This window comes from Mustelus asterias, unplaced genomic scaffold, assembly GCF_964213995.1.
Source record: "Mustelus asterias unplaced genomic scaffold, sMusAst1.hap1.1 HAP1_SCAFFOLD_282, whole genome shotgun sequence".
NCBI classification, from domain to species: Eukaryota; Metazoa; Chordata; class Chondrichthyes; order Carcharhiniformes; family Triakidae; genus Mustelus; species Mustelus asterias.
Genome location: NW_027590247.1, coordinates 377,536 through 390,008, shown reverse-complemented (window position 1 = coordinate 390,008; position 12,473 = coordinate 377,536).

Below are 12,473 nucleotides of genomic sequence, written 5' to 3'. Positions count from 1 at the left end.
ATCTGCCATGGTGGGATTTGAACCCAGGTCCCCTGAGCATTACCCTGGGTCTCTGGATTACTTGCCCAGTTACAATACGCCACCACCTTCCATGGCTGATCTGTTTGTGGCCTCAACTCCACATCCTGCCCACCCAAAATAACCTTTGACTTAGCCTTAAAAATATTCATTTGCCTCCACCTCTCTCTGGGGAAGAGAGTTCCAAAAACACATGACCCTCAGGGAATAGATTTTGCCGTATCTCTGTCTTAAATGTAAGACTCCTTATTTTTCTCTCCCACAAGAGGGAAACATAATTCCAGCTTCCACCCTGTAAAGTCCCCTCAGCATCTTTCAATCAGACCACCTCTCATTATTCTAAACTCCAATGATACAGGCCCAGTCCGTCCAATCTTTCCTCATTAACCTCCCCCCCCCCCCCCCCGCCCCCGCTCTGCTCATCCCAGATATCAATCGACTGAACCTTCTCTGAAGTGTTTCTAATGTCTTCTTAAATAAGCAGATCAAAACTGTACACAGTACAGCAGATGTGGTCTCACAAATGCCCTGTACAAATGCAGAAAACCATTCCCTTTGCAATAAACAACAACATTGTTTCACTGACAACACTGACGCTTATGTGCACCCCTAATTGCCCTCAAGAAGGTGGCGGGAGGCCTTCATTTTGAACAAACGCAGTCGTGTTTGTAGCTGTGAGCTGAAACATGAGAACCTCACTTGACCTCATACTCGGGAGCCAAGTACATTGATGAGGGACTGGAGTCACATATGGGCTAAAGCAGTGAGCTTGTGTAATTTATAGACATGACCCAGGGTGAGCCCTCATCTTCCCCACTGAAATAATCAGACAAGATGAACACAGTCTCATCCCTTCAACCTTCTAGGATCTCCAAATGGCCAGTTGTCCATATCTGTATCGTTCCACCACTGATGGCCATGCCTTCAGCTGCCTGCGCTCTCAGCTCCTGAATTCCCTCCCCACACCCTCTAACTCTCTCTTTCTCTCTCCCTCTTTCTCCTGCTTCAAACTGACCAAGTGCTTGGTCATCTGACCTGATATCTGCTCACATGGGCTGATTTAGTCTGAGATACTCTATGTGATGCACATTGGGACAGTGTAGCACATTAAAGATGCTAAATTATTGAAAGTTGTTGTTCATTATTTTAAACATCCAGAGTGACAGAATCAAACGACACAGGGGAGGCCACTCAGCCCATTGTGTCTGTGCTGGCTCTTTGCAAGAGCTTTCCAATTATTCCCTTTCCCCCTTTAGCCCGACAAAGCTTTGCCTTTAGAACAGCAATGGGCCAACTTGAAATTCAATTAATTAATAAATCTGGAATTGAAACCAATCTCAGTAATGGTGACCATTAAACTATCATCCATAGTTGCAAAAGCCCATTTGGTTCACTAATGTCCTTTCGGGAAGGAAATCTGCCTTCCTTACTTGGTCTGGCCTGCAAGTGACTGCAGAGCCACAGCCATGTGGTTGGTTTTTAACACCCTCTGAAATGGCCGAGCGAGACACTCGGCTGCAGTCAAGAAGGCACTTTACCAACACCTTCTCAAGGAGAATTGGGGCTGAGCACTCTATGCTGGCCTAGCCTGTGACGCCCACATCCCATGAAAGAATACATTTTAAAATGTTTCCAGCACGCTAGAGGTTCAGGGACTGACTCATAAACTGCAGAGAATTTACCTTATTTGGTAATTAACCTGCAGAGCTTGCTCAGGCACACCTAGATATTTAAAGTGACAGGTTTAAGGAAAGTACCTAGCTATTACTGTTCATGAAACCTTCCAGTCTCAGGAGAGATTAATGCCTGGTTGGAACAGCAAAATGAAACTTGTGAACAGTATTGATTGATTCTCACATGAGAGATTGACATTTTCTCCTTTTCATTCATTCATTGGATCTGCATGACATAAGTAGATACAGTTGTAAGCTATTCAGCCACTCAGACCTGCTCCGCCATTGAACAAGATCATAGCTGATATTTGATTTGATTTATTATCGACACATGTATTAGTATATAGTGAAAAGTATTTTTTCTTGCGCACTATACAGACAAAGCATACCATTCATAGAGAAGGAAAGGAGAAAGTGCAGAATGTAGTGGTGCAGTCATAGCTAGGGTGTAAAGATCAACTTAATGCGAGGTAGGTCCATTCAAAAGTCTGATGGCAGCAGGGAAGAAGCTGTTCTTGTGTCGGTTGGTACATGATAAGGTACGATAAGGTACATGATAAGGTTCGATAAGGTCCCCCATGCAAGGCTTCTAGAAAAAGTGAGAGGGCATGGGATCCAAGGGGCTGCTGCCCGGTGGATCCAGAACTGGCTTGCCCAAAGGAGGCAGAGAGTGGGTATAGATGGGTCTTTTTCTAAATGGAGGTCGGTCACCAGTGGTGTGTCCCAGGGATCTGTTCTGGGACCCTTGCTGTTTGTCATTTTCATAAATGACCTGGATGAGGAAGCGGAGGGATGGGTTGGTAAGTTTGCCGACGACACGAAGGTTGGTGGGGTTGTGGATAGTCTGGAGGGATGTCAGAAGTTACAGAGGGACATAGATAGGATGCAAGACTGGGCGGACAAGTGGCAGATAGACTTCAACCCAGATAAATGCGTCGTGGTCCATTTTGGTAGGTCAAATGGGATGAAGGAGTACAATATAAAGGGAAAGACTCTTAGTACTGTAGAGGATCAGAAGGACCTTGGGGTCCGGGTCCATAGGACTCTGAAATCGGCCCCGCAGGTGGAGGAGGTGGTTAAGGCGGCGTATGGTGTGCTGGCCTTTATCAATTGAGGGATTGAGTATAGGAGTCCGGGGATAATGATGCAGCTATATAAGACCCTCGTCAGACCCCACTTGGAGTACTGTGCTCAGTTCTGGTCACCTCACTATAGGAAGGATGTGGAAAAGATTGAAAGGGTGCAGAGGAGATTTACAAGGATGTTGCCTGGATTGAGTGGCATGCCTTATGAGGATAGGCTGAGGGAGCTCGGTCTTTTCTCCTTGGAGAGACGAAGGATGAGGGGAGACCTAATAGAGGTGTATAAGATGTTGAGAGGCATAGATCGGGTGGACTCTCAGAGGCTTTTTCCCAGGGTGGAAATGTCTGCTACGAGAGGACACAGGTTTAGGGTGCTGGGGGGTAGGTACAGGGGAGATGTTAGGGGGAAGTTTTTCACACAGAGGGTGGTGGGCGAGTGGAATCGGCTGCCGCCAGTGGTGGTGGAGGCTTGGTTTTATTTTTCGAACATTAAGGGCATTTAAATGGTCATTGGATAAACATATGGATGATATTGGAATAGTGTAGGTTAGATGGGCTTTAGATTCGTTTCACAGGTCGGCGCAACTTCGAGGGCCGAAGGGCCTGTACTGCGCTGTAATGTTCTATGTTCTAAGATCCCCTAGATTCAGGGAAAGTTCCGTAGACTGGAAAATAGCGAGTGTAACTCCATTATTAAAAAAAGGAGGCAGACAAAGCATGAAACTACAAGCCAATTGCCTAACATCTGTCATAGGAAAAATGTTAGAAGCCATTATTAAAGATGGTACTACAGAGCATTCAGAAAAATTCAAGGCAATCAGGCAGAGTCAGCATGGTTTTGTGAAAGTAAATTAAGTTTAACCAATTTATTCGAGTTCTTTGAAAGAGCCATATGTCCTATGGATAAAGGAGAACTGGTGGATGTACTGTACCTGGATTTCCAGAAGGCATTTGAAAAGGTGCCATATCAAAGGTTGTTGCAGAAAATAAAAGCGCATGGCTTAGGGGTTACATATTCGCATGGATTGAAGATTGGCTAACGAACAGGAAACAGAATTGGCATAACAAAGAACAATACAGCACAGGAAACAGGCCCTTCGGCCCTCCAAGCCTGTGCCGCTCCTTGGTCCAACTAGACCAATCGTTTGTATCCCTCCATTCCCAGGCTGCTCATGTGACTATCCAGGTAAGTCTTAAACGATGTCAGCGTGCCTGCCTCCACCACCCTACTTGGCAGCGCATTCCAGGCCCCCACCACCCTCTGTGTAAAAAACGTCCCTCTGATGTCTGAGTTATACTTCGCCCCTCTCAGCTTGAGCCCGTGACCCCTCGTGATCGTCACCTCCGACCTGGGAAAAAGCTTCCCACTGTTCACCCTATCTATACCCTTCATAATCTTGTACACCTCTATTAGATCTCCCCTCATTCTCCGTCTTTCCAAGGATAACGACCCCAGTCTACCCAATCTCTCCTCATAGCTAAGACCCTCCATACCAGGCAACATCCTGGTAAACCTTCTCTGCACTCTCTCCAATGCCTCCACGTCCTTCTGGTAGTGCGGCGACCAGAACTGGACGCAGTACTCCAAATGTGGCCTAACCAGCGTTCTATACAGCTGTATCATCAGACTCCAGCTTTTATACTCTATACCCCGTCCTATAAAGGCAAGCATACCATATGCCTTCTTCACCACCTTCTCCACCTGTGTTGCCACCTTCAAGGATTTGTGGACTTGCACACCTAGGTCCCTCTGTGTTTCTATACTCCTGGGTCTTTTTCTGGTTGGCAGGATGTGACGAGTGATGTGCCACAGGGACCAGTGCTGGGGCCCCAACTTTTTAACAATTCATATCAATGTCTTGGATGAAGGGACAGAAGGTATGGTTGCTAAATTTACTGATGTCACAAAGATAGATAGAAAAGTAAACTCTGAAGAGGACATAAGGAGGTGACAAAGAGTCACAGATAAGATCAGTGAGTTTGGCAAATGGAATAAAATGTGGAAAAATGTAAAATTGCCCATTTGGCAGGAAAAGTAAAAAGGGAGTTTATTAAATGTTGAGAGATCGCAGAGCTCAGAGGTGCAGATGGATCTGGGTGTCCTAGTACATGAATCTCAATACAGGTACAGTAAGTAATTAGGAAAGCTAATAGAATGATATTGTATATTGTGAGGGGAATTCATTACAAAAGTCAGGGGGTTATTCTTCAGTTCTACTGGACATTGGTGACATCATGACTCTGATTTAGCACTAACCATGTGTGCAAATCCCATTAACGGCTGCTAAACCTTGCGAGTGACCAAAACAGGATTTGCACCAGTTCCGGATCTTCCCTGCACCTCTCCCGCTGCTGATGACATCATCAGGAAGAGCATGAACCTAATTAGCATATCTTAGCATAAGTTATAATATAATTAGTGGGCTTGCCATTTCTTCTGCCCTCAACGCATATTCCCACCCAGCTGGTGAGGGACTGGAGTCACATATGGGCTAAAGCAGTGAGCTCATGTGTAATTTATAGACATGACCCAGGGTGAGCCCTCATCTTCCCCACTGAAATAATCAGACAAGATGAACACAGTCTCATCCCTTCAACCTTCCAGGATCTCTGCACATCTCCAAATGGCCACTTGTCCACATCTGGATCGTCCCACCACTGATGGCCTTCAGCTGCCTGCGCTCTCAGCTCCTGAATTCCCTCTCCAAACCTTTCCACCCTCTCTGCTGCTTCAAACTGACCAAGTGTTTGGTCATCTGACCTGGTATCTGCTCACATGGCCTGATTTAGTCTGAGAGTCACTGTGTGAAGCACATTGGGACCGTGTAGCACATTAAAGGTGCTTTATTAAAAGTTGTTGCTCATTAGTTTAAACATTCAGAGTGACAGAATCAAACTACTATTGAATCTGCTTCCACCAACATTGCAGGCAGCGTCTCCCAGGTGGCAACACTTCTCCTCATTGCTTCTCTCGTTCTTTAATCAATTATCTTTGGAAAGCTCGTCAAATGTTATTGTTTATTGTGATGGGAATTGAAGATAAAATTAGGGAGGTTATACTTCAATTGTACAGGACACGAGTGAAACCACATCTGGAGCATTGTGTACAGTATTGTTTTCCTTACTTAAGGAAGAGTTTCAAGGCATTTGGAAGCAGTTCAGAGAAGGTTTATGAGACTACGACCTGGAGTGGGAGGATTATCTTCTGAGGAAAGGTTGGACAGGATAGGCTTGTATCCGCTGAAGTTTAGAAGTGTAAGAGACAACTTGATTGAAAAATATAATTTCCTGAGGGGTTTTGACAGGGTGAATGTGCAGAGGATGTTTCCTCTTGTGGTAGAATGTAGAATTGGGGGTCACTGTTTAAAAATAAGGGATCACCTATGTATCATGGAAATGAGGTAAAATTTATCACTCAGAGGGTGGTGAGTCTCTGGAACTCTCTTCTTCAAAAGGTGGTAAAAGCAGAGTCTTTGAGTATTGCATAGATAGATTCTTGCTAAGCAATGGGGTAGGCGGTATGCAGTCAGATCAGTCATCATAGTATCATAGAAACCCTACAGTTTTTTGAAGAAGTGACTAGAATGGTTGACGAGGGAAGAGCCGTGGATGTCGTCTATATGGACTTTAGTAAAGTGTTTGGCAAAGTCCCTCATGGTAGGTTGGTGCAAAAGGTTGGATCTCATGGGATAAAGGGGGAGGTGGCTAGATGGGTGGAGAACATGAAGACAGAGGGTGGTAGTGGAAGGGTCTTTTTCCGGCTGGATGCCTATGACTAGTGGTGTTCCGCAGGGCTCTGTATTGGGACCTCTGCGGTTTGTGATTTATATAAACAATCTGGAAGAAGGTGTAACTGGGGTGATCAGTAAGTTTGCGGACGACACGAAAATGGCTGGACTTGCAGATAGTGAGGAACATTGTCAGAGGCTACAGAAGGATATAGATAGGCTGGAAATTTGGGCAAAGAAATGGCAGATGGATTTCAATCCAGATATATGCGAAGTGATGCATTTTGGTAGAACTAACGTAGGGGGGAGCTATACAATAAATGGCAGAACCATAAAGGTTGTAGATACGCAGAGGGACCTGGGTGTGCAAGTCCACAGATCCTTGAAGGTGATGTCACAGGTGGAGAAGGTAGTGAAGAAGGCATATGGCATGCTTGCCTTTATAGGACGGGGCATAGAGTATAAAAGTTGGGGTCTGATGTTGCAGTTGTATAGAACGTTGGTTCGGCCGCATTTGGAATACTGCGCCCAGTTCTGGTCGCCACACTACCAGAAGGACGTGGAGGCTTTAGAGAGAGTGCAGAGGAGGTTTACCAAGATGTTGCCTGGTATGGAAGGGCTTAGTTATGAGGAGAGATTGGGTAAACTGGGGTTGTTCTCACTGGAAAGACAGAGGATGAGGGGTGACCTAATAAAGGTGTATAAAATTATGAAAGGCATAGATAGGGTGAACGGTGGGAAGCTTTTTCCCAGGTCGGTGGTGACGTTCACGAGGGGTCATAGGTTCAAGGTGAGGGGGGGGGGAGGTTTAACACGGATATCAGAAGGACGTATTTTACACAGAGGGTGGTGGGGGCCTGGAATGCGCTGCCGGGCAAGGTGGTGGAGGCGGACACACTGGGAACGTTTAAGTCTTATCTAGATAGCCACATGAACGGAGTGGGAACGGAGGGATACAAAAGAATGGTCTAGTTTGGACCAGGGAGCGGCGCGGGCTTGGAGGGCTGAAGGGCCTGTTCCTGTGCTGTATTGTTCTTTGTTCTTTGTACAGAAAGAGGCCATTCGGCCCATCGAGTCTGTACCGACCACAATCCCACCCAGGCCCTACCCCCATATCCCTACATATTACCTGCTAATCCTTCTAACCTACGCATCTCAGGACATTAAGGGCAATTTTTAGCATGGACAATCAACCTAACCGGCACATCTTTGGACTGTGGGAGGAAACCGGAGCACCCGGAGGAAACTCACGCAGACACGAGGAGAATGTGCAAACTCCACACAGACAGTGACCCAAGCCGGGAATCGAACCCAGGTCCCTGGAGCTGTGAAGCAGCAGTGCTAAACACTGTGCTACCGTGCCGCCCTCATGAGCGAAATGGAGTTGAATGGCCTACTCCCTCAGTGCTGACCCTCTGACGTTGCAGCACACCCTCAGTACTGACCCTCTGACATTGCAGGACTCCCTCAGTACTGACCTTCTGACAATGTAGCTCTCCCTCAGTACTGACCCTCTGACAATGTAGCTCTCCCTCAGTACTGACCCTCTGACATTGCAGCACACCCTCAGTACTGACCCTCTGTCAGTGCGGCACTCCCTCAGTACTGACCCTCTGACAGTGCGGCATTCCCTCAGTACTGACCCTCTGACAGTGCGGCACTCCCTCAGTACTGACTCTCTGACATTGCAGCACACCCTCAGTACTGACCCTCTGTCAGTGCGGCACTCCCTCAGTACTGACCCTCTGACAATGTAGCACTTCCTCAGTACTGACCCTCTGACAGTGCGGCACTCCCTCAGTACTGACCCTCTGACAGTGCGGCACTCCCTCAGTACTGACCCTCTGACATTGCAGCACACCCTCAGTACTGACCCTCTGAGAGTGCAGCTCTCCCTCAGTACTGACCCTCTGACAGTGCGACACTCCCTCAGTACTGACCCTCTGACAGTGCGGCACTCCCACAGTACTGATCCTCTGACAATGCGGCACTCCCTCAGTACTGACCCTCTGACAGTGCGGCACTCCCTCAGTACTGACCCTCTGACAATGTAGCTCTCCCTCAGTACTGACCCTCTGACAGTGCGGCACTCCCTCAGTACTGACCCTCTGTCAGTGCGGCACTCCCTCAGTACTGACCCTCTGACAGTGCAGCACTCCCTCAGTACTAACCCTCTGACAGTGCGGCACTCCCTCAGGACTGACCCTCTGACAGCAAGACACTCAGTTCAAGAGGCAATTAGGGATGGGCAGCAAATGCTGGCCTTGCCTGCGACACCCAGAAGGGCGGCACGGTGGCACAGTGGTTAGCACTGCTGCCTCACAGCGCCAGAGACCCGGGTTCGATTCCCGGCTTGGGTCACTGTCTGTGTGGAGTTTGCACGTTCTCCCCGTGTCTGCGTGGGTTTCCTCCGGGTGCTCCAGTTTCCTTCCACAGTCTGAAAGACGTGCTGGTTAGGTGCATTGACCCAAACAGGCACCAAAGTGTGGCGATTAGGGGAATTTCACAGTAATTTCATTGCAGTGTTAATGTAAGCCTTACTTGTGACTAATAAATAAACTTCAAATTCTTGAAAGAATAAAAACAAGTGAAGTTAGAAAGCAGTCCTTTATTTCCATACATCCTGCAGCTAGCTGCCTGTCTTCACAATGAGATGACCCACCATTTAGTTACTGGATTCCTGGGATTCAGAGACACCATTCTCATGGTTGAATATGCTGCACGTGTGAGAGGAGGCTCATGTGGAGCATACACACAAGCGCAAACCTGTTGGATCCAAAGGCCAGCTGCTGTGCATTTCTTTATGTGGGAAAGACAACAGCTGGAGAGTAGACCAGATGTGGCTGCTAAGGCAGTTAATAACAGTTGGACTTTGTCTCTTAACTTACTCCCAAGATGTGAGTATTGCTGACAAGGCCAACATTTATCACCTATTCCTGGTTATCCTGCTCTTGTGGCCTTCTTGAGTCATTTGGGGAGCAGCTAATTGTCATCCGCATTGGTGTAGGTCTAGTGTCAAGTCCAGAGAGGGGAATTACAGCTATCGTTGCCAACCCTCCAGAATTGGCCTGGAGTCTTCAGGGATTTAATCGTATTAACAATCATGACGGATCTGGTAGGGGGAAACTCTTCCCGTTGACAGAGCAATAAACTACAAAGGTTCATGAACGAAGCCCAGTCCATCATACAAACCAGCCTCCCATCCATTGACTCTGTCTACACTTCCCGCTGCTTTGGAGAAGCAGCCAGCGTAATCAAGGATCCCATGCACCCTGGACATTCTCTCTTCCATGTTCTTCCAAAAGTCTGAGGACACGTACCAACCGACTCAAAAAACAGCTTCTTCCCTGCTGCCATCAGACTTTTGAATGGACCTACCTCGTTGAGTTGACCGACCTACTCAGTTGATCTTTCTCTACATCCTAACTATGACTGTAACACTACATTCTGCTCGCTCTCCTTTCCTTTCTATGAATGGTATGCTTTGTCTGTATAGCGCACAAGAAACAATACTTTTCACTGTGTACCAATGTATGTGTCAATAATAAATCAAATCAATAAAATAAAAGCAAATGACTGCGGATGATCGAATCTGAAACCAAAAGAGAAAATGCTGGAAAATCTCAGCAGGTCTGGTAGCATTTGTAAAGAGAGGAAAGAGCTGGCATTTTGAGTCAAGATGACCCTTTGTCAAAGCTGGGAAGAGTTTCCCCCGAATAAATCAAATCAAATAAAAAAGAATTGAGAACCAGTGGTCAAAGTTTTAAGGTAATTGGTCAAAGAACCAAAATCCATAATGAAATAAAGCGTTTTCACACAGCAAGTGGTTCGGTTCTGGAATGTGCTGCCTGAGAGAGAAGTGGAGGCAGGTTCAATCAGGGCGTTGAAGAGGGAATTCGAGGAATATTTGAAAATAAACAATGTGCAGGGTCACGGGGGGGAGGCAGAAGAATGGTGCGAGGTGAAATTCTGATCTGGAGAGCGAGTACAGACACAATGAGCTGAATGGTGGCACAGTGGACAGTGAAGAAGGTTATCTCGGATTGCAACGGGATCTTCATCAATTGGAGCAGTGAGCTGACAAATGTGAGGTTAATGCTAGCGAGTTGGAGAGAGTTACAGAACAAAGAGATCTAGGGGTACCGGTTCATAACTCCTTGAAAGTGGAGTCACAGGTGGACAGAGTGGTGAAGAAGGCATTCAGCATGCTTGGTTTCATTGGTCAGAACATTAAATACAGGAGTTGGGACGTCTTGTTGAAGTTGTTCAAGACATTGGTAAGACCACACTTGGAATACTGTGTACAATTCTGGTCACCCTATTATAGAAAATATATTATTAAACTAGAAAGAGTGCAGAAAAGATTTACTAGGATGTTACCGGGACTTGATGGTTTGAGTTATAAGGAGAGGCTGGATAGACTGGGATTTTTTTCTCTGGAGCGTAGGAGGCTGAGGGGTGATCTTATAGAGGTCTATAAAATAATGAGGGACATAGATCAGCGAGATAGTCAATATCTTTTCCCAAAGGTAGGAGAGTCTAAAACTAGAGGGCATAGGTTTAAGGTGAGAGGGGAGAGATACAAAAGGGTCCAGAGGGGCAATGTTTTCACAGAGAGGGTGGTGAGTTGTCTGGAACAAGCTGCCAGAGGTAGTAGTAGAGGCGGGTACAATTTTGTCTTTTAAAAAGCATTTAGACAGTTACATGGACAAGATTGTTCCACAGGAGCAGGCTGAGGGTAAGGGAGCTTGTTTGTGCACTAATTTATTTATTTATTTTTCAGTTACATTTGTGAAAAAAATCAGAGGTTTTTTTTCAAAACAGGAAGTAGGCCCAGCAGCAGCCTGGGAAGGTTTTGGAGGGTTTAAAAGTAGGCCGCACCTTTGAGCGGGCAGCGTCGTCAGCGGGCAGCAGAGTGAGCTGGGGGCAGAGTGAGAGCTGAAGGGCTTTGGCGCAAAACGGGCTTCGGCGAGAACAGGCAGAGGCGAGAGTAGGTTTTTTTTTCTTTTTCAGAAAGTTTATTCCTGTATTTCCCCAGAGCAAAAAAAAATATGCCAGGCAAGATGTTGGAATGCTCCTCTTGCAGGATGTGGGAGATCAGGGAGACCTCCGGTATCCCTGACGACAGCACCTGCAAAAGATGCATTCAGCTGCAGCTGCTAGCAAAGCGTGTTAGGGAACTGGAGAAGGAGCTTGATGACCTCCATCTAATTCGGGAGAATGAGAAGTATATCGACAGTAGCTTTAGGGAGATAGTTACACCTAAGCAGCAGAGCACAGGAAATTGGGTTACTGTAAGGAGAGGAAATGGCAGTGTGAAAGGACAGGCAGAGCAGGGTTCCCCTGTGGCCGTACCCCTCCACAACAGGTATACTGAATTGGATACTGTTGTGGGAGATGCTTTACCTGGGACAAGCTGCAACAGTCGGAACTCTGATACTGAGTCTGGTTCTACAGCGCAAAAAGGTGGGATGAAGAAGAGGAGAGCAGTAGTGATAGGGGACTCAATGGTCAGAGGTACGGACCGGAGGTTCTGTGGTCGGGACAGAGACTCCCGCATGGTTTGTTGCCTCCCAGGTGCCAAGGTCAGCGATGTCTCTGATCGCGTGCACAGCGTTCTAAAGTGGGAAGGTGATCAGCCAGATGTCGTGGTACATGTCGGTACCAATGACGTGGGAAGGAAGAGTGAGGAGGTCCTAAAGAGTGAGTACAAAGAGCTTGGAAGGAAGTTAAAAAGCAGGACCCTGAGGGTAGTAATCTCAGGATTGCTACCTGAGCCACATGCCAGTGAGGGCAGGAGTAGGATGCTTGGGCGGATAAACAGATGGCTGAGGAACTGGTGCAGGGGGCAGGGTTTCCAATTCTTGGATCATTGGGACCTCTTCTGGGGCAGGTGGGACCTGTACAAGAGAGACGGGTTACACCTAAACTACAAGGGGACCAATATACTTGCAGGGAGATTTGCTAGTGTT